Raw genomic sequence first — 24,482 nt, 5'->3', positions numbered from 1 at the left:
TTTGATGAAGTATCGTGAATGAAGCGCTGGGCGGTCTTACGGAAGTTGGCCGTAACCTCAACCATGGCCGATGAAAAGATGTATGTCGGCGTGTTCTTTTACATTTTCGTGGCTTTGGTGGTCGACTGTCTCTCCATTTTGGCCATTCGCCCAAAAGTTCTTAACGGTCGCAGCTGGGGAGTGTTGAGAAGGTTGGCGGTCTTCGCGACAATGTTTATCTCCAGCTGATCCATCCTCCAGTGATCTTTTGACATAATGGGCTGATCCCAGGTTCGGCATAAGGACCACATCACATTCGCAACTTCCGGCAATCACTTCGTACTTTATATCTCCCCGTTCACAATATGACTCGAAAGAAGAGCGGCTTGGACATTCGCTTCACATCTGTCAGAGAAGGACCTTCTTCGAGAATTTGATGTGGATGATATATTCGAAGTCATCGCTTACCTGGGGAACGTGAAGTACCCGATCCCCTGCCATTCGTTAAATTCTAGTATCAAGTACGTCTCGTCTTTCATTATAAGCACGGAAAGAAGTATTTCACCAGTGAAAAAGAAGTATTTCACTTCTTTGGCCGAAAAGAAGTTTTTCACCAGCACCTCAAGCTACTCCTTCTGGGTGATTGCTTGCTGCTCAGATACGGCCGGTCTCATCTGACGCTTCCAAATAAAAATGTCCAGTTTGGCCAGATTCTCCTTCACCGTTTGGCCGGTTGCTTCGATGTCCCGGCTTAAGGAGTAGCAGGGATATGATGTTGTAAATACCAGATCGGCTATATCTGGCGGACACAAAGCGCCTCATAATGTCCAACTCCTTCGCTGAAGGGTGGAGCTTGCAGTATGAAAAAATCATCAACTTGCCTTCACAGTGCTGCTGCTGCGTATCAACAGCCTTGAATAGTTTTATGTTTTAGGCTTAATAAACGTAAGATTTAAGAAAAATTTGGAGCATTCCATTCGGTAATATTCGTAATTTTTTTTTCAAAAAAATTGTAGAATTCTAATCGTGCTTGCCAGGCGTAAATGCTCTGATTGAGCGAGTGATTTTCAGGCGCAAACAAAATCTAAACCACCGAAAAATCACAACTGAGTGCCGATACATATCAGTTCAGACTCGCTAAACTATGGTATATGTTCCCATAACGTATATACATAAAGTTTTGTTATTGGTGTCCCGCGTTAGACCTCTGACCATCTGGTCACTTTACACATAAAGGGTGTTCTACATCAGATTGCATAACGGAAAAACGCTATAGAAAATTACCTATTGGGTATTTTCGCTTCAAAATTAGGGTACAAGTAGTTTAGAGTGTAATATTTTTATACTGCGTTTTTATCGCTGTCAGTTTTTAGAAAATTAAAAGAAAGGCTTCACCCGAAAAGCAACGCCGCGAGATGATTTTGCGCAAGTACCTGGAAAATCCTCAATAGTCTCATCGGGACATCGAAAAACAACTCGGAATCGTGCAGTCAACAGTGAGTCATGTGATTAAACGTTACTACGAAACTTTGAGCATCAGATGGATGGCGAAATGCGGTTAGAATGGATGTTCTATTAGTGATCAGGATCACAAGCGTGTCGTGATAGCATTTAAGCGGAATCCCAATGCTTCGGTCAGGAATGTGGGAAAAAGTTGAATCTGTCCAAGTCTTTCCTTCAGAGAGCCAAGAACCGGGAGAGACTGAATACGTACAAAGTGCAGAAGGCTCTAAATCGTGACGAACGACAAAATACGGTGGGAATGTCACTGGCCCGGAAACTGTACATGCTGATGAAGCCTCAATGTCTCATCATAGATGATGAGACTTTCGTCAAGGCGGACTTCCGGCAGCTTCCAGGGCTACTGTTCTTTACCGCTCAGCACAAGTTTGATGTTCCAGAGGAAGTAGGATGCAGAAACTTTTTAGCTTCGTGCCACTATTCAAAGGATGTCCTGAAGTGGTTGGAAGTCAACAGGGTCACTTTCGTGCCCAAGGACATGAACCCCCCAAACGCATCGAAACTCAGACCTTCCTATAATGACTATAATGAAGCAGGCACTACGGAAGTAACCCAAGGAGGTTAAATCTGAGGAAGACATGAAGGAAAAGTGAGTTTCCGTGCAGAAGAAGCTGTCGCCAGATGTACAGGACCTCATGAGAGGAGTTACGCGTAAGCTGCGAGCATACGGTTACGGTATTGAAGTTGAATGAAATAAATATTCCAAGAGTTTACTAATGGATTATATTTTATTGTCTGAAAGTTTGAAAAGGATCGGTCAATCAGACAATTTTCTACAGAGTTTTTTTCCGTGATGCAATTTGATGTGGGACACCCTTTAGAGTTGTATCGATGAAGTTACATTGCTTCCCCTCGCTTCGTTCGAATTCGTCCGGTTCGAGCGAACAAAATAATTTGTTTTTTGTCAATTATTGTACAATCAAATTTTCGTGTCAACACGGATTCAACGTAATCTCGTCATCATCTAAAGATGAGATGGCCAAGGAACTGACGAACCCCGCATTGGAACTATTCTATCCAACAAATGATCATCGAAAAGCCGGTATACTCTCTATGCCAGGAGGTAGTACTAGAGGATCGACAACCTCCTCGTAACATGGTTTCGACAGCCTACAGGAGTCTATATTCTATTAAACAATCCGGGAAAATGACAAAAACGTCGGCTTAGGAGAGCGAATGTTGTGATCAATGTAGAAGTATTGGAAGTGGAACTCCGTTATTGTAATTTGGGTGATACATATTGTGATGTAGTGTAGTGTTGTGAATAACAGTGTTGTTATTAAACATTGAGTGTTTTCATTGAGACACTGGAATCCTTGGTTGCAAAGACAGGAATAGTACAGTTCAGCACCCCAAGAACCAGACCCCAAAGAGATACCTTTCTTGGAGGAAACAGTAAGTATCACAAATTCTCGCAAACGTAAATATCGAAAGTGCAATCCAAGTAATATTTTGAGTCTAAAAAGGAATGAAATATTGAAATGAATATTTGAAAACTTTCATTTTAACACTAAACCTACCGATGTTTCATGTTTCATGTAAATTCCAGTGTTTCATAACTATTGAATCAGATGGAAAAAATCTCACTCCTTTTCAAAATCAATGTAAATTTCACATGAGTGACAATAAATTTCTAATTCGTAGGTCATCTTTAGTCCTCAATCAGTTCAAATAACCCTATCGGGGTGGTTTCGACCAAGCTGCGTCATGTTGTAGTGTGTATTTCGTTCTACGCAGAGGATACTGTTCGTTTAAGATCACAAATCACTCATACTGCTTGTAAGCTGCATCTACTATTCGTACGATCGGGTTTTTATCTGGTAAACAAGCTGACCAGTCCAGAATCTGAAGCCCCCATCCATTAAACTATGCCATGACATTCTGGATTTTATGAATTGATAACAAATTACACAACTATTACGGTGTTTTTAACGCAAAAACAGAAGTAAATGATTCTGAAGTACTACGTTGCACTACGTCACGTTTTTATGAAATAAAGTTAACGTTAATAACTATTTTTGCCGCGAACGGATTTTGGCGACTTACATACTAAACGAATCGTAAATTCCGTAAGATTTGTTTAATATGCTATACATTAGAATCCCTTGGTTTGTAAATGGTTAAAATTCATGAAAACATTAAGCGTTTCTATTTTCCCATACATTTGTTCAGTCCATTTGTGTGCTTTCCCGAACAGAGCTGTCTATAACGAGCAACTTATCGACGAGCAACGAAGGGGAAATCGTAGGATATAAAGTCACCGTGAACAAAGGAAAAGAAGGAGAATGAAGGGGAATACTTGCCTAGAGTATAAACATTGGATCTCGCTGAGGCAAACTTTCATTCTAGAGGCGAATGAACTGAAAAGTTTAAACCCTCTTAAAGCCAAAAAGAAGAAGAAGAAGAAACTTTCATTCGGCATCGGACTGTTGAGCAATCCAGTTCACTTTGCTTTCGCTGCGCTTCGATCTAAGATTGGACCCCACCAGTGGTAATTCAACTTGGATATCGTCGTGTGGTTTTTCCAGTTCGTGTTTCGCGTTATCCGTATCGTGTGTTTTTCTTTCCGCGTCATAATTTGGACGCTTCGCATAGTGTGTGATGAGCAATAAGAAGAAGGCTGGCTCGAGTCCTACAAAAAACAAACGCATTGCCAGGGGCAATAAAATTTCGAGGCAAGCGTCATCTAATGATGCACGCGATGTTGGTGCAGTGAAAAGCGCTCGCACTGAACCGAGCCTTCGCATCGAACAACAACGAAGTAGGCGACTTCGGCGCGTCGGTCGAAAATGTAAACACCGTTACACAGACAGCAACAAGCTCCCCCCGCTGGTGGTGAACGCGGTTGCTCTTGACAAACTCATCAGCGAATCCGCATCGACGGGTGTTACAGCAAAGTACAAGCTGTTTGGCATAATTCAGTCTTTTTCCAAGCAGTGAACATTGTTTGTTTTCCGTCATAAGGGCTTCGATGGTGCTTTTGACATTGCATGAATGTATTAAATTGACGTTATGGCGAAGTAGGCGTTAAGTTTGTGCGCCAAAAAATCATTTGGGGAATACCAACCTCTTAAATGTAGTACTGGAATGTTATAAGTTATTTGGGTTCGCGTGCCAGTCGCAAAACTGCCTTCAACTAGGATTGCATTTGCACTAGTCTTGATCATAATGAAGTAATGCTACTGTTTTCGAGGTTGTTGATATAAGGCTGTCAAAAAAGTCCTGCGGTATTTCCGCGAGGTGTTGTTGTAAGCGCGTAGTTCTAGTTGTATTCATTGTATCGAGTCATACTATAGCTTGTTGGAAAGGTATTTTTGCGCGCTATAATATAGTCTCTGACAGTGTTTTGTTTGGTTAAGTCGTTCGTGAGTTATAGTGTCGCAAATATAGAGCAAAATAAAGAGAAAATCCGACATATTTTACAGTACTACTATGACAAAGGCAAAAATGCATCTCAAGCTGCCAATAAAATTTGTGCAGTTTATGGACCCGATACAGTTTCCATTTCCACCGCACAACGATGTTTTCAACGTTTTCGTTCTGGTGTAGAGGTCGTCGAAGATGCGCCACGCTCCGGAAGGCCTGTCGTCGAAAATTGCGACAAAATCGCTGAATTAGCCGAGAAAGACCGGCTTAGTAGCAGCCGTAGCATCGGCCAAGAGCTGGGGATAAGTCATCAAACCGTTATTAACCATTTGAAGAAGCTTGGATTCACAAAGAAGCTCGATGTATGGGTGCCACACACGTTGACGCAAGAAAAACATCTTTGACCGTATCGACGCATGTGAATCGCTGCTGAATCGCAACAAAATCGACCCGTTTCTGAAGCGGATGGTGACTGGCGATGAAAAGTGGGTCACTTACGACAACGTGAAGCGCAAACGGTCGTGGTCGAAGCCCGCTGAAGCGGCTCAGACGGTGGCCAAGCCCTCATTAAGGGCCAGGAAGGTTCTGCTGTGTGTTTGGTGGGTTTGTCAAGGAATAATCTATTATGAGCTGCTTCCCTATGGCCAAACGCTCCATTCGGACCGCTGGACCGCTTGAAGGTAGCACTCATGAAGAAGAGGCCATCTTTGATAAACAGAGGCCGCATTGTCTTCCATCAGGACAACGCCAGGCCACACACTTCTTTGGTGACGCGCCAGAAGCTCCGGGAGCTCGGATGGGAGGTTCTTTTGCATCCGCCGTATAGTCCGGACCTTGCACCAAGTGACTACCAGCTGTTTTGGTCCATGGCGAACGAGCTAGGTAGTCAGAAGTTAGCCAGAAAAGACGCCTGTGAAAATTGGCTATCCGAGTTTTTTGCCAATAAGGAAGCGAGCTTCTATAACAGGGGTATTATGAAGTTGGCATCTCGTTGGGAACAAGTCATCGAAGAAAACGGCGCATATTTGACTTAAAACAGATGATTGTAACTAATTTTATGAACAAATGAAAATTCAAAAAAAAATACCGCAGGACTTTTTTGACAACCTAATATTAAAAAAAGAGTTTATGTCGCTTGTTTAATCACCAAAAAGGTGAATGTCGTTCAGGAATTTTGTATGTGATTAGGTTTCGCTTTCCAATAGCAAAACTTCCTCCACTAAGGGTGACAGCTGCGCTTAGCTCGAATATGAGAAAGTAATGCCATTTTTTTCGAGGCCAGTAATATAAACAGAAGTGTTTCTTTTGAAAATAGCGCAAAATGATGAGAAGTGTTTATACTCCTAGTAGTTTCAAGTTTCCTAGTGCATGCTATGGCGAACGCTTGTTTGGCGCTTGGTTTACGTTGTACGAACGATGGCTGGAGGTGCAATTTCACTGAGGTAATACTAAATAACATGTAACATGATATTTGATACTTGCAAGTGTTGTTATTGTTGCTGTTTCCTCGCGGTGCCAAAGATATATTGATATAAGCGACTGTAACCGAGTCTATGTCAATTGCGAAAAAGGCCACCGGAATAGCGTTCGAGGTAAATTTTCAATGCATTGACATGAAATAAATTGCGATATACGATCAGCTAGTGCATTGATCTGCGAAGCCAAGAATGAATCATCAGTCAATTATCGTCAACTGATTCTAAAATGAAAAAAATATAGGAGGTTGTGTCCAAGATACGACCGCATTGTGACGTAGAACTACGCTGTTATTTTTTATAAGTCGCTTGTTTTTACCTTCGTATATTATTCTATAATGCTGTGAAATTTTAGAAACAACTGCTTAGTAGAATAATCTCTGGAATGGTTTTGACGTAGGACTACGTCTTTCATTTCTATACCGGGGTGTAAAATCAATCTTTCAAAAACGAAAGCGTTACGCCGGAGACCAAGATTTTGAGCGTTAATAGCTCCTAAACAACCGGACGAAATGGTATGATAAACACTTCATTCGAAAGATAAAATGTCTACGCGTTATATACTTGTTACTTTTTCATCCAAAAACTTGTTTCAACAGCCTTAAAATTGCTTTCAAAATAGGCTATTGAAATCATCAATCGGTACATAAGCGCGCGCAGCTCGGAAATCCACTCAGTTATAATTGAACAGCGATTGGAGCATGTTGTCGCTGTTGTGGTGAAGCTAACTTCGTATATCATGAAAGCGCTAATGAGCGGTGTCCCCAAGCGCCTGTTTGTGCACCTTAGGCCAGAAGGGAATCCATCAGGAGGAGAGTGATGCCACAAACGGTTCCGCTTGAGACATCGGAGCAGCCACCACACACGCACATACACGCGCGGAACTATTTTCGTTTGGTTGCCATCCAGCATCGAGAAGATTCCGGAAAGATGTCATCGTTGCTGAAAAATAATCTACCTGTTCCCCTTGCAATTGAAAAATACATTCATGCGAAAGAGTTTATTTTAATGTTTTCTATCCATATAACACTCAAATCAAAGACGTTTGGTTTTGTGATTTTTCAATCAAGTGCAATGAACAGGTGGTTATCGAGTTAGCATTAACCACTGGTGGTCTTCGAGTAGCGAGGAGATTCTGTAAAGAAATTATCGTTATCGTCATGTGCAATTAGCAGGAAAGCTTTTGAAGATTTTTCTTCCCCATCAGTAGGATATTTTCGTATCTAATATTGGATGCGCGCGCAACAGAAAATGTTTCACATCGCGAAAATCATATAATTTTCAATAGATTATTGCTTAGCCGCCGAAAGTTTCAAATTCAAAGAGTTCATTTGCCTCTAGTTTGCTTTCCAAATAGCCATTGAAACTAGAGATGGGCAAACCGTTCACGAACGGTACGAAAGAACTAGTTCGCCGAAAAGAGTGAACGAGCGGTCGTTCTTTTTCAAAGAACGATAGTTCTCCCCACGAACTGATTGCGAGCGAACGGTTTGTGAACGAACTGATTCCGTAAGAACGGTTTGCGAGTGAACTGTTTGAGAGTGAACTGTTTGTGAACGAACTGTTTGCGAGGGAACTGTATGGGAAAGAACGGATTGAGAGTGAACTGTTTGGGAACGAACTGTTTGAGAACGGGTGTTTGCGGGAAAATTGTTTGCGAACGAACGAGTGCAGCTGAACTGATTTGCGCTGGGCGGAATGGATAAATATAACGAGAACGCTTGTAAGGAAAATAAAACGATTTGTCATTTATGAACAAAATGTGTGTAACGCAGGGTTTATTTTGTTAATGTATTCTCAATTTTGGGTTGAAAATTAAATTAGATTCTCGTAGTTTTAAAAGCAAAACTTCATATACATATCATATACTTTTTAATTATCAGAAAAAAATCTGGGGGAAGCTGGGGCGACTCATGGATTAAGTAAACATAAAATTGGTATGTTGAGAAAAAAGTTTTTTCGTTGCATTCAATTCATTGTTTGGCCTATTGCGTGAACCTGTGTGTTGTCCAAAAAGAGAATATGAAAAATTGCACATATTTTGTGCGCATCAAATTATTACATAAACTTTTGTCGACCGATTAACATATTTTCACATACAGTTTGCGACTTTTAATGAAGCAGCTTATCTTTCCCCACTAAATTTCAAAAATATAAATCCCATACGTACACTATCCAATCCAACGATATTAATATTGATGCTGCTGTCTATTGATGTTGAGTTCCAGCCATCATTCTATGTTGTTCTTAATATCGCTGAACGAAAGAGCGAAAGAACGGTTCAAAAGAACTGATTCACTTAGATGAACGGTTAGTGAGTGAACCGTTCATCAAAGTGAACTGTTTTGCCCATCTCTAATTGAAACCACACCTTCTTTCGATTCAATCACGGTCAAAAAGCATACTTAAGCGATATACTGGTGGAGAAACGCATACATTTGTTGTGAGAACATCGACAAGACACCTGACCTGACCTGACCTGACCTGACCTGACCTGACCTGACCTGACCTGACCTGACCTGACCTGACCTGACCTGACAAAGAGTTCATTTGCCTCTAGTTTGCTTTCCAAATAGCCATTGAAACTAGAGATGGGCAAACCGTTCACGAACGGTACGAAAGAACTAGTTCGCCGAAAAGAGTGAACGAGCGGTCGTTCTTTTTCAAAGAACGATAGTTCTCCCCACGAACTGATTGCGAGCGAACGGTTTGTGAACGAACTGATTCCGTAAGAACGGTTTGCGAGTGAACTGTTTGAGAGTGAACTGTTTGTGAACGAACTGTTTGCGAGGGAACTGTATGGGAAAGAACGGATTGAGAGTGAACTGTTTGGGAACGAACTGTTTGAGAACGGGTGTTTGCGGGAAAATTGTTTGCGAACGAACGAGTGCAGCTGAACTGATTTGCGCTGGGCGGAATGGATAAATATAACGAGAACGCTTGTAAGGAAAATAAAACGATTTGTCATTTATGAACAAAATGTGTGTAACGCAGGGTTTATTTTGTTAATGTATTCTCAATTTTGGGTTGAAAATTAAATTAGATTCTCGTAGTTTTAAAAGCAAAACTTCATATACATATCATATACTTTTTAATTATCAGAAAAAATCTGGGGGAAGCTGGGGCGACTCATGGATTAAGTAAACATAAAATTGGTATGTTGAGAAAAAAGTTTTTTCGTTGCATTCAATTCATTGTTTGGCCTATTGCGTGAACCTGTGTGTTGTCCAAAAAGAGAATATGAAAAATTGCACATATTTTGTGCGCATCAAATTATTACATAAACTTTTGTCGACCGATTAACATATTTTCACATACAGTTTGCGACTTTTAATGAAGCAGCTTATCTTTCCCCACTAAATTTCAAAAATATAAATCCCATACGTACACTATCCAATCCAACGATATTAATATTGATGCTGCTGTCTATTGATGTTGAGTTCCAGCCATCATTCTATGTTGTTCTTAATATCGCTGAACGAAAGAGCGAAAGAACGGTTCAAAAGAACTGATTCACTTAGATGAACGGTTAGTGAGTGAACCGTTCATCAAAGTGAACTGTTTTGCCCATCTCTAATTGAAACCACACCTTCTTTCGATTCAATCACGGTCAAAAAGCATACTTAAGCGATATACTGGTGGAGAAACGCATACATTTGTTGTGAGAACATCGACAAGACACCTGACCTGACCTGACCTGACCTGACCTGACCTGACCTGACCTGACCTGACCTGACCTGACCTGACCTGACCTGACCTGACCTGACCTGACCTGACCTGACCTGACCTGACCTGACCTGACCTGACCTGACCTGACCTGACCTGACCTGACCTGACCTGACCTGACCTGACCTGACCTGACCTGACCTGACCTGACCTGACCTGACCTGACCTGACCTGACCTGACCTTTTTTTTTTTTTTTTTTTTTTTTTATAGAGGTGAGGAACGCTCTTCCAGCCTTATCTGGGAAGGGATAACCCAGACGTCGAGTGGGGATCGCACCCACAAAAACCAAGCCCTCTACTCGTAGCCTCATTCCCCCCGGGACCACATCTAGGCGACTACTTCAGGGGGCGGCTGTGCTCATGCACTTCACGAGTTTTCAACGCTAACTAGCGTTGATCCTTCCCTTTTTCTCTATACATCTCATTTACGTTTCCGTTGTACTCCGCCACGCACATCTGCTGCACAGGCTTCCTTTTACCCGTCGAGACGTGTACCGATTAGGAATTGCCCTCCAACTTGACGCGCAACCCGTCACAGTCACCCTCGCGGGGTTTCTCACCTGTCGAGATGTGAACCGATTAGGAAGCGCCCTCCATCTTGACGCGCGCCCCGTCACAGCCACCCTCGCAGGATTTCTCTTCCCAACGGAGCGCCGATTAGGCAGTGCCCTCCAACATAACGCGCACTCCGTCACAGCAACTCTCGTGGGGTACCCGCCGATTTGATGATGCTCTCCTAGGCTCTCGCTCCGCCGAAACGATCCTCGCAATGTTCCTCTCTCCATCCACCAACAGGCATTGCCAGCATTTTCTTGACCCTGCTCTCCAGATTCCGCTTACCCGTCGAGACGTGTACCGATTAGGAATTGCCCTCCAGCTTGACGCGCAATCCGTCACAGTCACCCTCGCGGGGTTTCTCACCTGTCGAGACGTGAACCGATTAGGAAGCGCCCTCCAACTTGACGCGCGCCCCGTCACAGCCACCCTCGCAGGATTTCTCTTCCCAACGGAGCGCCGATTAGGCAGTGCCCTCCAACATAACGCGCACTCCGTCACAACGACTCTCGTGGGGTACTACACTTTGCAACAGCCCTCGCATTTGTTCCTCTTCTATGGTCAGGGGTTATTACTACGCTGGTCGGCCCTCCACTTCCGCTGTAGCTCGGACATGATGTGTATGATTACACTGTTCACAGCGTTCCAGGTGCCCTCATCGCGACACATTTTCTCTACTATGTTCCCGGCATGAAGGGCAGGCAGCCCCTCGCGTCTTGCGGTGAACCTGGGACACACAAATACCACGTGTTCTGGTGTTTCCTCCACATCTTCACACTCCGGACAGAGTGGCGACGTTGCGTGCCCGAACCGGTGCAAATATTGCCTGAAGCAGCCATGTCCAGACAGGAACTGTGTCAGATGAAAATTCACCTCCCCGTGCTTCCTGTTCAGCCAGGTCGATAGTACCGGTATGAGCCCATACGTCCACCTGCCTTTCTCCGCCGTGTCCCATTCCTGCTGCCACTTCAAGAGTGATTCTACTCTCGCTGTTTTCCGGATACCCCTGATTTCCTTTCGTCTGTAGCACTCTCTGTCTTCCGCCAGAGTGATGCCAATAGGGATCATGCCGGCGATAACGCAGACTGCCTCCAACGAGATCGTCCTATACGCGCTCGCAACTCGCATCGCCATGAGCCGAAACGTACGGTCCAGTTTTCTACGATTCCGGTGGGTTTCGAGAGCCGCAGACCAGGCTGGTGCTCCGTACCGCAGTATGGACGAGGATACAGCAGCCAGGAGACGCCTTTTGCTACTGCAAGGTCCTGCGTTATTCGGCATTATTCTCGCTATCGCGCTAATGGACTTCTCTGCTTTCTCGCAGACGTAGTCGACGTGGTTGTTGAAATTCAGCCGGTCGTCGATCATAACTCCCAAATATTTCAACCTACGCTTAGAAGGTATCACGTGTTCCCCGACTGTAATTTCCGCTCGCTGCACGGCTTTGCAGTTACTCACCAACAATACTTCCGTTTTATTATGAGCAATCTGCAGTTTCGCTGCTTGCATCCAGTTCTCTACTGAGACGATGGACTCGATTGCAAGCATCTTCACCTCTTCGAGTGTCTCGCCTGCCACTGTGAGAGCGATATCATCCGCGAAGCCCACGATCTCCACGCCTTTGGGAAGCTTCAGATTCAGTACACCGTTATACATTACGTTCCAGAGCGTTGGGCCCAGGATAGAGCCTTGTGGTACGCCGGCCGTTATATTCAACATTGTCCGCCCCATGCTCGTCTCGTAGACTAGGACGCGGTTCTGGAAGTAGCTTCCTAGAATTCTGCACAGGTACCCAGGAACCTTCATACGGTGTAGGGACTCGGCAATGGCTTCCCAGCTAGCGCTGTTGAAAGCATTCCTCACGTCGATCGTTACTATAGCACAATGTCGGTCGCCCCTCCGCTTTTGCTGTGATGCCTTCTCTGCTTTTTCAACCACTGTCCGGATAGCATCAACGGTGGACCTGCCTTTCCGGAATCCAAACTGCATCTTTGACAGACCATGGTCACTCTCCGTACATTTCGTCAGTCTGTTGAGGATAATCCTTTCCAAGAGTTTCCCGAGCGTATCCAGCAGGCATATAGGCCTATAGGATGTTGGTACCCCCGGGGGCTTTCCTGGTTTTGGCAGCAACACTAACTTTTGGATCTTCCATTTCTTAGGAAAGTGACCATCATCCAGGCATTTCTGTAGCACTATCCTGATGATGTCCGGGAACGCCTGAATCGCCGTTTTCAAGGCCGCGTTGGGGATTCCGTCGGGGCCGGGCGCTTTCTTTACCTGCAGTCTCTTCGCCACTGCTACCAGTTCTTCATTGGAAACTTGAGAACGTTCGGTAGCTATTTCGGCGTACGGTGTCGGTGGCCATATCGTAGGATCATGCATCGGAAATAAACCCTCCACAATGACCTTCAGCTTCTCGGGACACGATTCGACGGGCGTCACAGGTCCTCTGATCTTCGCCATCACGACTCGATACGCGTTGCCCCATGGGTTGGCATCTGCCTCTCGGCACAGCTCCTTAAAACAGTTCGCTTTGCTCATTGTAATTTCCCGTTTCAAGGCGGCTCTAGCTGCTCGGTACACCGTATTACGTTCCTCTCTATCAGCACTGTTTCGTGCTCTCTGAGCGCGTCTTCTGGCTCGAAGACAGCTAGCGCGAAGGTTGCGGAGAGAGTCGTTCCACCAGTAAGCTGGGCGTCTTCCATTTTTTGGTGCAACTTTCCTCGGCATGGTAGTGTCGCATGCTCTCACCAGTAGATCTGTCAACTTTTCTGCGTTCCAATCTGAAACTCCGCTATCTAGACGAAGTGCTTCGACGAAAAGGTCCTTGTCGAAAGCATTCGTCTTCCACTTCCGCTCACAGCTTGTTGTCCTCCGAACTCGCACGTGGTTTCGTTGACCGATTCTGTACCGGATCGCCTGGTGATCACTGTGCGTATACGACTCGCACACTTTCCACTCCGTACTCGCCAACAGCGACGGACTGCAAAAAGTAACGTCGATGATGGATTCGCGCCCATCTTTCCGGAAAGTGCTGGTGGTACCTTCGTTCAGTAACGTTACTTCCAGCTTTGCTAGAGCTTCCAGTAGACTGTACCCTCTGATGTTGGTGCATCTACTTCCCCACTCCACCGCCCATGCGTTGAAGTCGCCTCCAATGACGATCGGTGTTCTACCAATTAGTTCCTCGGTCATTGCGTCTAGCATCTGGTGGAATTGATCAGTTGTCCATCTCGGGGGTGCGTAGCAACTACACATGAAGATTCCATTAATTTTGGCGATTACGAAACCTTCATGTGAACCTCCAACCACTTCCTGGATAGGATATCTGCCCATCACCTGTATTGCAGCAATCCCTAAACTATCCGTCGCCCAGCTGCCGTTATCACGGGGTACTCGGTACGGCTCCGCTATGATTGCAACGTCGCATTTTGTCTCTGTTGTCGACTGCCACAACAGTTGCTGAGCTGTGTTGCAATGGTTCAGATTGATCTGAATTATCTCCGTTACTGCGATTCTGCTAACGCCTTCTTATACGAGGGACACTTGAAGCTTCCTGTCGCATGGTCGCTGCCGTTCTCTGGTTTGCAGAGCAGGCATTTCGGTTGCTTCGTGCAGTCTCTCGCAACATGCCCTTTCTCACCGCATCTCCTGCACAGTTCAGACCTGTCGGGGCCTGTGCAGCTTCTTGCCTGATGTCCAAAGCCCATGCACTGGAAGCATCGCTCCATCCGCTTGGTCACCCGGGGCACCATCTTCAGCGAGCAAACCGACCAGCCAACTTTTATTTTGGTCGTTTCTACCATCTTATTGGCTGCGACTGTTGAGAGCCGTATCGACGCCGTCTGCGTACCACCATACGCCTTCCTCATACGGATCGTCATTGGTGTATTGTCCAGCTTACACTGTTCTATCAACTCGCGCCTTAGCTCCTCGTCTGTCGTGATTTCGTCCAGATTTCTGCATTCGACCACTGATTCCTGGGAAAGAGCCCTCACCTTCACTTCCTCACCGAGCGACTTCGCAACCAGTTCCTTGAAGGCTGAACTTTTGACCGCCGGATCCCTCTTGAGCTCGAAGAGCATCTCTCCTTTCTGGGTACGCCTGGTTTTCACCACCTTCTCTCCCAGTTCTTTCAACTCCGGATCGTCCCTCACTTTCCGTAGGAGTGATGCATAAGTCACTCCTTCCTTCACCTCGACGATCAGGGCCTCTCCCTTACTACGCTCGCGTCGGGGCCTAGGTTTTTTTGTCTCCTGCACCCCTTTCTTCTTTTCTTCTTTCTTCTTTCGTTTCTCCGTCTGTTTTTCGACAGTGCGCCATCCACTGCCTTCACCTTCCTTTTTGTTTCCCAGGTTATCATTTTTAACCTTCTTCAGGTCTTCTTCATCCCCTGGGGTATCCCTCTTCCTTTTGTCCGATCGTGGATTTCGTGGCGTCTTCGGCGTCTCCTGTATCTCGACGGACATCTTCACCCTTGCTTCAGCGAGTGCTTTTTCGACAACCTCTGCTCGCGTGATCATCTCCTTCTGTTCACGGTCAGCAGCCGTAACGGCCGATTTGATGCTTGTGACTAAATGTTTTATCTTAGTATGGACATTGTTTTTGTCCTTAATGAACTCGTAGAGTTCATTCACTTTTTTCTTGACCTCCATCAAGCTTGACCTCCCGACCTGCAGCCCTTCTAAAGAAGTGGTGGTGTTGGCTTTATGCGTTAGCACTTGTATCAGGCTACTCTCTCCTTGTTGTGGATCCTGTTGGTGTCCTGTAGGATTCGCTATGGCTGTCTGGTTGCGAATTGGTGATCTCTGGAGCTTACCGCTCCTTGCGAACACGCTCGCCTCTCCTGTTGGTGTGTCTTCATTCCCGTCGTTTCGTCTGTTGAATTGTTCGAAGGTATTCATGTCTGTTGGGTCCCAACTTCGGGCCGCTATCTCCGCTCGTTGTACATAGTCGCTATCAGTGATCCCATGGTTATCTATGCAAGCAGTGAGGCCATGCAGGGGTTGACACGGTCCTTCATGGGGACCGTGTTCAGAGCCAGATCAGCGCAAGTCAGGAATGTGACATCTGACGCCTAGTACCTAGTGCCTGAGCCTAGACGAGCATCGAACGTACCCGAAGACTTGCCAAGTTATTACCGGGACGGGGGCAATCGCACTATTAGCCCACACGCCGTTTCAGGAAGGTGTCACTCTTCCTTACTCAGGGAACAGGATAGTACGACTGTCAGCCTTCAGCGTCGTGTTGAAATCGTTTCCGTAACGTGTCCATTTTCCATGTCGTAACCAGTATGTCGTAATCAGGATCTTACTGGCGTCGATCCTGATGTGCTTGGCACTCCTTGCGTTGCTCCTGTACACGGTATTTCCCCCGTGCAATCTCCAATAGGCTTTACCGCGCCCTTACTCGCGTTGTCACCCGATAAGTCGCCTCATACGACAGGGACAGGGACCAAGACCCGAAGAGCTATTCTAGGCCGGCAACTCCACGGCGGACCTGACCTGACCTGACCTGACCTGACCTGACCTGACCTGACCTGACCTGACCTGACCTGACCTGACCTGACCTGACCTGACCTGACCTGACCTGACCTGACCTGACCTGACCTGACCTGACCTGACCTGACCTGACCTGACCTGACCTGACCTGACCTGACCTGACCTGACCTGACCTGACCTGACCTGACCTGACCTGACCTGACCTGACCTGACCTGACCTGACCTGACCTGACCTGACCTGACCTGACCTGACCTGACCTGACCTGACCTGACCTGACCTGACCTGACCTGACCTGACCTGACCTGACCTGACCTGACCTGACCTGACCTGACCTGACCTGACCTGACCTGACCTGACCTGACCTGACCTGACCTGACCTGACCTGACCTGACCTGACCTGACCTGACCTGACCTGACCTGACCTGACCTGACCTGACCTGACCTGACCTGACCTGACTGTCTCACTGTCTCACTGTCTCTTCTTACTGTAGCCGTTGACGGAACTTCCTCCCGTTCGTGCTGTCAACGCTCACAGCTCACCTTTCTCCTTCCATCGTTGTCGGATTAACGCATGATTAGTACGATACATTTATTTTGCTCAAAAGACTTTACATTTACCGACTATGCAACCAGTCCAAAACAAACAAAATTACTATACAGAAAACATTGAACAGACAACTCTTCGTGACCGATAATAATAAATTGATCGGTAACAACATTCAAGCGAAAGAGTTTATTATGTTATATATCCATATAATATTGCGACCAAATACATTTGGTTTTGTGATTTTTCAATCAAGTGCGATCAACGTAAGACCACGTCTTTCAGCAATTTATTAGAGGTGCAATGAATCTTAAGAAGGAATTCCCGCTCTACGCGCACTGGCAAACGATGTTTACTCAACAATTTCTCAAACAAGAAATGGGTGTTGTGAGAAAGGATGAGCGAACGCAAAAATTATGTAGACTGAATTGATGCAACAGATATTTTGTCTATTGGAAATGGAATACAAATCATATCACAAAACAAATGAATCATGTATTATACAACTTTCGTGTGATTGCTTCTTTTGCTGAATATTGTGCCTCCAACGTAACGCTCTCGTTTCCGAAGTCCCCCAAATATTCATTTATTCATTCAATTGCAATTGATTCAGATGCAACTAAAAACAAATGATCACTAAATCAACGATAATCCTACGTCACCCTTGCGGTTATACCACAGATATAACTCACTTCCTGTTTTTACATTGTAGAATCAGTTGACGATAATTGATTGATGATTCATTCTTGCCCTCGCAAAACAATACACTAGCTGATCATATGTCGCAATTCATTTCATGTCAATGCATTGGAAATTTACCTCGAACGCTATTCCGGTGGCCTTTTTCACAATTTACATAGACTCGGCTACAGTCGATTATATACATGTTGCACCAGCACCATTATTCCACATCTTATAACTACATCAATATATCTTTGGCACCGCATGGAAACAACAACAACTTTTCAACAATGACAACCGTTGCAAGTATCAAATATCATGTTACATGTTATTTAGTATTGCCTCAAAAGAAACGCACCTCTAGGCATCGTTCGTACAACGTAAACCAAGCGCCACACAAGCGTTCGCCATAGCATGCATACAGAGCCATACATTGGTGGCTTGAAACTACTAGGAATATAAAACACTTCTCATCATTTTGCGCTATTCTCAAAAGAAACGCTTCTGTTAATATTACTGGCTTTGAGAAAAGTTGCATTGCTTTCTCATGCTTGAGAGAAGCGCTGTCACCCTTAGTGGAGGAAGTTTTGTTACTGGCAAGCGAAACCTAATCACATACAAAATTCCAGAACGACATTTACTTTCTTGGTGACTAACAAGCGAAACAAACTCTTTTCGTTAATAACAACTTCGAAAATAGTAGCAATGCTTCATTATGATCAATATTAGCACAAATGCAATCCTAGTTGAAGGCAGTTTTGCGACTGGCACGCGAATCCAAATAACTTATAACATTCCAGTAAGACATTCAAGATGCTTGATATTCCCCAAATAATTTTTTTGTCACACAACCTTAACATCTGAATCGCCATAACGTCAGTTTAATGCATTGATGCATTCTCAAAGGCACCAACGAAGCCCTTATGATGACGGAAAACAAACAATGTTAACTGCTTGGAAAGGGGGTCTTCGTAGCCACTAGGTTACGCGTTCGCTTACTAAGCGATCGATCGTGAGTTCAAACTCAGGGCCCTCAATTGACCATCTTTGTGTTGTTATAGAATAACTACGTCCACGCAACCATCATCAGCTATGGAGATCGATCCACGGTGGAACAAAGATCGATTCATCCATACAACTGCTCTGCTCTGCAAAAAACATCGAGCTGCTGTTCTATAAATAACCCAACAATGATCAATATCAACTGTCTCCGCTGTCCGGTCTGCTGAACAATGGAAGAACAGATAGAATACCCTTACGCCTAAATGGCTACTACAGTGTAATTTACCATAATGTAATGGAACAGAGAACCTAACGCCTAAATGGCTACTACTTCTACTGTGTAATTTACAATTTATAGAAACATAAACATATGTACATGTACACGATAAAAACCCGGCTCTGTTACAGATAGAATGCTAATGAACCTGATAAATAAATGAATGGAATAAAAAACAGGAAGTGGGTTATATCTATGGTATAACCGCAAGGGTGACGTAGGACTATCGTTGATTTAGAGATCATTTGTATGAAGTTGAATCTGAATTCATTCTGAATGAATGAATATTTGGAGAACTTCGAAAACGAGAGCGTTACGTTGGAGGCACAAGGTTTTATGCATCCAATATTGGATACGGAAATATCCTACTGATGGGGAAGAATAATCTTCAGAAGCTATCCTGTTGATTGCGATTGATTGAAAAATCACAAAACCTAATGTATTTGGTCACAGTGTTACATGGATAGAAAACATTAAAATAAACTCTTTCATATGAATGTAATTTTAAATTCCCAGAGGAACTGGCAGATTATTTTCAGTAACGATTAGATATTTCCACATTTTCCTCGATACTGGAAGCCCACCAGTGGTTAATGCTAACTCGATAACCATCTGTTAATAGCACTTGCTTGAAACATATTTGGTCACAGTGTTACATGGATAGAAAACATTCAAATAAACTTTTTCCCATGAATGTATTTTTAAATTCCTAGAGGAACTGGCAGATTATTTTCCGGATCTTTCTCGATCCAAACGGAAAGAATTCCGTGCGTGTATGTGTGTGTGTATAGCGGCTGCTTCGAGATCTTCCCGGGGAACCGTTTGTAGCATCACTCTCCTCCTGATGGATTCCCTTCTGGCCTAAAGTGCACAAACAGGCTCTTGGTGACACCGTTCATCCGCGCTTTCATGATAAATGAAGAGCTTCACCACAACAGCGACAACATGCTCCAATCGCTGTTCAATTAGAACTGAGTGGATTTCCGAGCGGCGCTCGCTTATATGTCGATTGGTGATTTCAATAGCCTATTTTGAAAGCAAATTTAAGACTATTGAAACAAGTTTTTGGATCAGAAAGTAACAAGTATAGAACGCGTAGACATTTTATCTTTCGAATTAAGTGTTTATCATACCATTTCGTTCAGTTGTTTAGGAGCTATTAACACTCAAAATCTCGGTCTCCGGCGTAACGCTTTCGTTTTCGAAACTTTGATTTTACACCCCGGTATAGAAATGAAAGACGTAGTCCTACGTCAAAAAACTGCTTGGAAAAAGAATGAATAATGCCACATAGCTTGTACTCTGATGTAACACTCATCGATGCGAATTCGCTGATGGGTTTGTCAAGAGCGACCGCCTTCGCCATCAGCGGGGGCAGCTTGATTTTGGTTGCTGCCTGGGTAACTGCGTTTACATTTTCGACCGACGCGCCGAAATCGCCATCGCGTGCATCATTAGATGACGCTTGTCTCGAAATTTTATTGCCTCTGGCAATGCGTTCGTTTTTTGCAGGGCTCGAGCCTGCCTTCCTCTTCTTCTTGCTCATCACACACTACGCGAAGCTTCCAATTTATGACGCGGAAAAAAAACACACGATACGAATAACGCGAAAAACGAACAGAACAAATCACACGACGATATCCAAGTTGGATTACCACTGGTGGGGTCCAATCTTAGATCGAAGCGCAGCGAAAGCAAAGTGAACTGGATTGCTCAACAGTCCGATGCCGAATGGAAGTTTGCCTCAGCGAGATCCACTGTTTATACTCTAGGCAAGTATTCCCCTTCATTCTTCTTCTTTTCCTTTGTTCACGGAGACTTTAAATCCTACGATTTCCCCTCCGTTGGTCGTCGATAAGTTGCTCGTTATTGACAGCTTTGTTCTGGAAAGCACACAAATGGACAGAACAAATGTAGGGGAAAATAGAAACGCTTAAAGTTTTCATGAATTTTAACCATTTACAAATCAGGGGATTCTAATGTATAACATATCAAACAAATCTTACGGTATTTCCGATTCGTTTAGTATGTAAATCGCCAAAATCCGTTCATGGCAAAAATAGTTATTAACGTTAACTTTATTTCATAAAAACGTGACCTGTTTTCTGATTTGGCACCCTTAATGAAAGACGTAGTTCTACGTCAAAAAAACATTTAAGAGATTGTTCTACTAAGCAGTTCTAAGCAGTTTCTAAAATTTCACAGAATTATAGAATAATATCCGAAGGTTTAAACAAGGGATTTTTATAATATAACAGCGTAGTTCTACGTCAACAATGCGGTCGTATTCTGAACACAACCTCCTATAATTTTTTTTGTTTCAGATAACCAGAAGGGCTGGAATCGTGTACGTCGTGGTACAACATTCTTTTTTGAATCCACAGCTTGTAACTATTCTAATTATGAAATTTTTTTCCGTTCAATTTTTGTTTTATTGTTAAAAGATCGATAAACAAATAATGATATAATTGATAGTAAAACATATTTTGTTTTATTTTTCCGGAGCTCGAAATAACGACCGAAATTCGTACTTCTACACTAGAATACTCCCTTAAATTCTGCTTCGGTGTCCAAGGCTGAATAACCACAGACACGAATCTATGGACGGTACTATTGTGCGAATTATACTTCATGGCAATAACAAAATATGAGGGTCCAGGATTTGATCTAATTGTTCTCAATGCCTTCCAAATGCAGCAGCCGATCGTAACTTCCACTAGAATGCGTACTTTAATCCATCCAGATGATACTTTTTCGTTCACGGAAACGTTTTATTATACTACATACGGTTTATTCAGTCAAATCCAACGGTTTTGATTTTTTACCAATTTTACCTTGCTACGTCGTATTTTCGACTTTGATGTCCAAAATAATTTTCTTCTCTCGTACTCCATCTGTCACATTTTTTTATATCTGAATGTGTAACAAATCTTCTACCACAGCAAGGGGGGAGAATTTTTAACAATCTGCTGTCAAAACATTCCAGAAATTACCAGTAGGAGCACTGTAGTAGAATGAGTATTGCGTTCCTATTCTAAATGGAGCAAATTGAAAACGCTAAACTCTCGCTACACGATCCGCTCTCAATGGCTGTAATTTTATGCACCTGTCAATTCTATCGTTGAATACACTCAAATCAGATAAACAATTCAGCAATTATCCTTCGAGAAGAATTCGCAATCACCGTCGATGCGTGAATAGTTAATTTGAGGGTCGTTCGTTTGCCAATCGGTTGTTGACATTTTTGCTGTTGGGTGTGTTAGAACTAGCATAATTAACTCCGTGTTTTCTTTCCTTTAGGGGTTGTTATCGAGCCGGTGTGATCAATTTTATGTGATTGTACTATGTTTCGAGTCAGGTAGATGATGCACGTTGCTCAACAACATGTTAATCAGACGAATTTGATGTTGAGACGAAACCGAATGTATTAATGGACTACAACATGGCTCGGCAACAGGAGTAGCTGACATTTTGGATGTTCCAAGGTGAAGGCTGTTTTGACAAAACGTAGGAAACCAGATCGCGAAACTGGTAGCCTTGGAAATTTTTGATTGATATATGAAACCATATCAGGCAATGTTGGATAACCATATAACTGACCAGAAAGGTTACGATGACATCGATCACGCAGTTTGGCAATGTACGGATAATTACGCAGCCAGAGAGTACCTTTTGAATGCCCTTGAGGTCCAAGGAAGACAACCCTATGTTCCTGTTAGAGACGTGTTGGGAACTCACGACATCTGCTATATGCAGTTGATCTATATGTTTGTGAAACGGTCTAGTATAAGTATTTAATGCTTTTGTATTTTTCTTTTTCGTTATTAGTTTGTTTGTCTTGTCCCCCCATCTCACCGTCGCCCACCTTCGACAGATAGTCGAACACCAGATGCTATCACTGGTCATTATGCACAATGCTACAGTGCGTGCGGCAACTTTCGGTTGAGACAACGATACCTCATATCCATATCCCTAACCGGACCCGTCCCACAAAAATGTTGCCCTTTTAACCTCGAGTAAACCGCGAGTATTCGGTCGAATCCTACTAAACATAGAAATTAGTTGAAACTTTGTATAAACAAACCTTGAATTAGCGGCTCCGCAAAGCTTATGCGATTGAGCCTTACAAATAAATGAACTGGATAAAAAAACTGACCAGAAAATGTGTTCCGCTTTGGAATTGGAATGGGAAAAATAAAAGATATTTATAATCTTTATATATAAAAGAAGGATTTTCCCACGCACGTGTAAAATATCATCACAGGAGAACGGCTGATCAGATCTACGCCATCCATATATTTTGCGAGTTTATCTTCGCCCAAATTATAATGATAGATTACTTCGAAAAATATTTAAGATGATTGGAAAAAAATTACTATGCATTTCTTTATATATAAAAGGATATTTATAATAAAAAAGGATATTTATAATAAAAAGGGAAAATTCGGAAATAAGAGGTACGCATATATATGTTTCGCAGTGAAAATCATCATTTGGATCAATTTTACAGATCAGATATTATCATTAGTTTTGTACCACCTTGCATACTTGAATCTTGTTTCCGTCAAATTTGTATTACCTTGTCCCCCAACAAAAGCATTAGTTAGTTGAATAAAGCACCTGAAAGAGAATAGACGTGCGTTTCATTGTTCTCTGACATACAAATGAAACATAGTGTCAGAAGTTCTCGCGGAATTGTAAAGTAATTTCGGTTCGATAAAACGTTTACAAAATTCGGCGAATAAGGCGGCGGTGACACTGGATGCAGAAAAGTGGTCGTACGAATTGTATGCAATAGTGAAGCTAAACAACCACATTGAGTTGTATTGGTGTGGTTACATTGCTTCCCCCTTGCTTCGTTCGTATTCGTCAGCTTCTATCGAACAAAATTGTTTGTTTCTATTCGTACAATCAAATTATCGTGCGTACTCCTATCCAAAGTAACCTTAGCCTAAATCGTGTTCCGTGGAGGCCGACCGGAGATAAAACTGAAAGCGAATATAACTTTCTCTCTCTCGCGGCGCGTTACGAGTGTATGTGAAAGCCTCCGGACGCCATTTTAATTTTACTCGTTCGAGAAGTAAAAAATGGGAGGGTTGTATTTATGGTTTAACCGCAAGGTTGACGTGGGACTACCTTAGCTTAGCAATCATTTGTTTGTATTGATATCGAATTTTTGATTGAATGAAACAATTTCCGAATTCAATATATCTGCTTTGTGAGTAAAGAGATTGAATAAATGCCACGTAAGGTCAGTTCATGTATTGTGATAGATTATGTTGTTCGTTACAAGTAAATTTAATGACAGTTCTTTTTCGTTCGGTATAATGCCTAGGACAAAAAAGGCGAACGGAAGAATTATCAAACGATTATTTTATTTAACATTTTCCTCTGAAGTTTGTGTCTCGCAAGTGTACGTACTTCTCGAACCGCGAATTTGCTTGATTTGATGAACTTCAGGCACTCAGTTTGGATTTTGACATGTACGTTGAACGCATATTATTTAATTAATAGGCGTTATCGCAGCAAATGGTTATCAACATTTTGACTAAACATCAAACGGTATGCGTAAAAATTCAGTGAGCAGAAGATATGCTGAATGCATATCCTTCAATGCAATATTGAATAACCGAGCCAAAGCGTTGTGTTCGTACCTGCTTTTGTAATCCATGTTAGGAAAACACTTTTCGGAGTACAAAAAACAAACATGCGAGTGCAGAAACACCCCCGGCTTGCATGAATCAACCACTTCAACTTCTACTTTTTATACTATAGAGGTTTTAAACTTGAAAGTTCATTCGTCTCTAATGTTTGCACGATTTTCCCAAGTTCCTAAGTTTAGAAGACCATG

This window comes from Toxorhynchites rutilus, chromosome 2 (genome assembly GCF_029784135.1).
Source record: "Toxorhynchites rutilus septentrionalis strain SRP chromosome 2, ASM2978413v1, whole genome shotgun sequence".
Lineage (NCBI taxonomy): Eukaryota > Metazoa > Arthropoda > Insecta > Diptera > Culicidae > Toxorhynchites > Toxorhynchites rutilus.
The sequence above is the reverse complement of the archived record's forward strand: the minus strand, read 5'-3'. Positions refer to the sequence as shown.